This window comes from Herpailurus yagouaroundi, unplaced genomic scaffold (assembly GCF_014898765.1).
Source record: "Herpailurus yagouaroundi ecotype Mexico unplaced genomic scaffold, PumYag 203, whole genome shotgun sequence".
NCBI lineage: Eukaryota > Metazoa > Chordata > Mammalia > Carnivora > Felidae > Herpailurus > Herpailurus yagouaroundi.
This window is the reverse complement of record NW_024412434.1, coordinates 14,501,624-14,506,249: the sequence shown is the minus strand read 5'-3', so window position 1 is coordinate 14,506,249 and position 4,626 is coordinate 14,501,624.

Sequence of the window (4,626 nt, the reverse complement as noted above, 5' to 3'; positions counted from 1 at the left end):
CCTCTTAATATTTATTTTAAAGATTCTTGGTAATTAGGTATGTTTTTCTCACAAGAAATGCTACCTAAGTCCTCTTTGTGAAAACTCCAACAGATTTTATAAATCACTAGAAAAGAAATTAAAGAATATTAAATCTCCAGTAATCAAAAAAGTTGTCATTTTCACAACTAAATGTAAAGTATGAACCTTGATTGGATTCTGGTTTAAAAAGAAAAAAGCAGATACAAAAGACATTCTTTTTTTTTTTTTTTAATTTTTTTTATTCCTGAGAGAGAGACAGAACCTGAGTGGGGAGAAGCAGAGTGAGAGGGAGACACCGAATCCGAAACAGGCTCCAGGCTCTGAGCTGTGAGCACAGAGCCTGACTCGGGACTCGAACCCACGGACCGTGAGATCATGACCTGAGTGAAGCTGGATGCCCAACCGACTGAGCCACCCAGGCGCCCCTACAAAAGACATTCTTAGGACGAGGGAAATATAAACGTAGACAGGGTTTTAGATATTATGAAATTTTGGTTAATTTTCTTTGGTGTGACAATGGTTCTATGATTGTTTAAGAAAATATCCTTATTCTAGGGTGTCTGGGTGGCTCAGTCTGTTAAGCATCCGACTTCGGCTCAGGTCATGATCTTGCGGTTTGTGGGCTCAAGCCCTGCATCAGGCTCTGTGCTAACAGCTCCAGAGCCTAAAACCTGCTTCGGATTCTGTGTCTCCCTCTCTCTTTGCCCCTCTCCCTCTCCCACTCATGGTCTGTCTGTCTCTCTCTCTCTCTCTCTCTCTCTCTCTCTCTCTCTTTCTCAAAAACAAATAAACATTTAAAAAGTTAGAAAAAAAATATCCTCATTCTTAGCACATGGATGATGTAGTTTTCAGGGAAGAAATATCAATGTATGAAATTACCTTCCTTGATGCATGAAACTGACAAACGGTCTGACAATAATATATTTGCACACATAACTAAATAGAAATAAGGGGCAAATGTGACCAAATGTTAATAACACTGGAATTTCAGTGGAAGGTATACAGATGTCCATTGTATTATTCTTTCAACCACTTTGTGTATATGGAAATTTTTCCAATGACAAGTTGTGGGGGGGACAAATAGTCATTTTCATTTCAACATGTATGCATGTCAACTCCTGAACCAAACTAAGTACAGATAAAATATTGCTCTACATGGATACAGAATGTGTCATTTTCCAGTAACCGTATGCTTCAGAGAATCAATTTTCCACCATTGACCCGGAGAAATTATGGCAACCCTTCTGGTCAAGACCATTGACACACCACCTGAATTAGAGCAGAGGCATCCGAATCCCCAGAGGGTAATCCATGCTGCCCAGCGAGTTTACAAGGCAACCTGTGCCCTTGGAAAAATAAGAATTGAGAACAGGGGCCTTCCGGCCTGGAACCTTCACAGCAGACAGGTTCCATTTCTGGCCACAGCAGATCAAGCTGTGACATGAACTTAAAGCTAAATTAAACAAATTGACACCATCAATTGGAATCATTCACCCGCTAAAGCTAGATTTCTTGTCTTCCCCTGTCTCTCTGCTCAACAAAGTGGACCACCACGTTTAATATTCGACAAGAAATCTGAGATGCTCCCCCCCCCAGTTCCACTTAAACCTAATACCAAAGCACTTGAATTATATAAGAAAGTTTAAAGAGAAAATCTGTAAGCATTTGATTTAGACATACCTAAAGCATTTAAAATAAGACTCTGTCCTATGAGACAACAGAGTAGGATGTCTCCTATCTACAGATATAGGCTCTTTGTTTTGGGGCCCAAATCTCAACAGTTCTGGGCACTAGTTCACTATGAAGTCAGACTGCAAACCAGCCACCCTTGACTTGCCGCAGAATCTGATTATTCTTTTTTTTTTTTTTAATTTTTTTACATTGATTTATTTTTGAGAAACAGAGTGAGACAAAGCGTGAGCAGGGGAGAGGCAGAGAGAGAAGGAGACACAGAATCCGAAGCAGACTCCAGGCTCCGAGCAAGCCGTCAGGACAGAGCCTGATGAGGGGCTCGAACCCACAAACTATGAGATCATGACGTGAGCCGAAGTCGGACACTCAACCGACTGAGCCACCTAGGCACCCCTCTGATATTCTTTTTTAATTAGACTGAACCGAAACTAAGCAGTAAGCACTGAGTTTTCAAGTGGTCCCATGCAACCAAGACTCTCTCAGCTGTACCTTTTTTTTTTCTGTCCTTTTATTTTAATCATTTCTTTTCCCCCTAATTCAATTCTTTATCTACCTGTCTGTGTCTATATGTAAACACATACATAATTACATACGTATACATGTTATACCGTATCACATCGTATTAAATGTAATTGTTCTCTCCTCAATTTCTTTCTCTCCTGTCTTTCCTTTTCTCCTCCAATTCCTCCAGGCCTATCAGGGCCACCCGAAGGCATGGTTATCACCGGGCTGAACCCCAGGATGTGGAGCTATAAAGAATCTTGATGTGGCCCATAAAGCCTAACCGAATCAGGCCACGGGCTGGAGTAGTTATGGGAAAGTGGTTCACTTTCCTTTAAACTAAAGAACAATTATCTCGTTTATGGGTTGTAGGAGACCCTTTCCCATCTAGGTACTGCCGGCTGCCTTTGATGTTTAACCAGTCACACGTGCTTTAAGAAAAGCAGGAGACTATGACACTGAAGTCCCGTTTTTTGTTCCGTGTTATCGCCATAAGATACATGGTATAGGAGGGCCGAAGACATCAATGAGTTTGGGCAATGTCTGTGAACTTCACTTATCCAAAAAAGTCCTGAATTCTGTTCAGTGCTCCCTTGTTCTGATTTCTTGAAAAGTTTCTAGTCAGTCAATAAGCAATAAGCTGGGACCAATCAGTAAGCAATAAGAGAGTAATAAAAAAAAAAAAAAAAAAAGTTCCTCACCAGAGAGGTATAAGCACACTACATTTGTTTACCAAAAATTTACTATGAAAACACAGTCCCACGAGTGAACTGTCAGTTAACCATGGGCCCTCCATCTCCAGAAGACCTGGCCGAACCTATTTCTGAAACTCTAGAGAGAATGAATCTCCAGCCATATTCCAGCCAAAAGGCTAAGGGTCCTATGCCACCTGTAGGCTCCATCGGGCCCCCACAGGGGAATGGGGAAGAAGAAGGCTCAACAATTCAGGGCCAAGAGCTCTGAAGAGTGCTAAAAACACTCTTGGATGGGAGAATACTCAAGGCGTGGGGAGACACATGCCCCAGGGCAGCAAGGTCGCCATTTGGAACCAATGGCCAATTTCCAGATTCTAAGAGTGATCGGAGCCCTTTCCTGAGAATTATCCTCTCAATGCCTCAATTTCTTCATCTGTCAAATGGAGATGATAACAGTGCCCCCCACCACCACCCCCAAGTCACAGAATCTGTAAAGATTAAATGAGTCAGGAGGCATAAAGTGCTTACCACAGGGCCTGGCACACAGGAAGCACTGCGTAAACGCTAGGTAACTGCCACCAGTATAGGCTAAAAGCATGCCTATGGAAAAACCTGCCAAAGAAAGGCTGCCTTCCCTAATCTCCCCCAACAGACCTACTCCTAAGCAGCCAGAAACACCATGTGTCAATTCCTTGGTTCTCTGTTTCAGCTCTAGGATCTCTGGAGCGGTCTCAGCTAAGATTAAGCGAGACTCCTTTCCCTAGCAACTAGGTTCAGATATAAAATTGCAATATGGCAACATCACGTGACTGAAATGGAAATCTGACATGCACTTCAGAGCCCACACTTTCGCTGTGTGTAAGTTCTTCAGCTTCTAACAAATGTCCCCCACTCTGCAACCCTGTGAGCCTCAAAAATCGACCCCGCTGGAAGACCCACACAAACTACCCTGCACACTAAGAAAGACATGAGTGCAACGACCTTCCGCAAAGTCCGTGGCCCCAGCGTGTGTGGCATAAACCAGGAACTGGCCCCTGCCACACCTGCGTGACACAGTGAGTCAGTCTCTCGGAACAGGCAGATGCCCTCACTTTTGTGTTCTGGTGCTGTACCACACCTGGCACACCTTGTTGACAATACTTACGCATTACAATAGGGCTTCTTTTCATAGCCTTTGTAGTTGTTCATGTTGAGAGCCATCTTACAGACCTCACAATGGAAACATCCTTTATGCCAATACTGAAAAATAAATAAATAAATATTTAAAAGTTTCGTGCAATGCCAGCGCTTCCCGGGACGGGTACAGAAAGGAGCTATTTTTTAGTGCATCACAGTCCCCACCCTCACTTAAAAATACCGCAACAAAATGATTGTAGGTAACAGCAGATGTGGTTACCTCCTCTCGGTTATGTAAATAAGGCAGACAGCTACGCAAACTGAGTTTTAAATGAATCCCCACCGCAACGTACAGATTCAGAGGCAAGAACTGCCAGGGCTCCATCCACACTGCACTCCTAGGAGCAGCCGGAATGGAATCCTAAACTGGTTAATAATGGAGACGTGGAACCTGGGTAGTGACTTCAGAAGGAAAACGAATCCAGTCCAAAGCGCCTAAACGCGGAGTTTGTCGGATCTCAATAAATATGTGTCCACCGGAAACCAGGCAACCCGAAGGAACCAGGAGGGGGACTAGGCAAGTACCCTCGCCCCCCCCCCC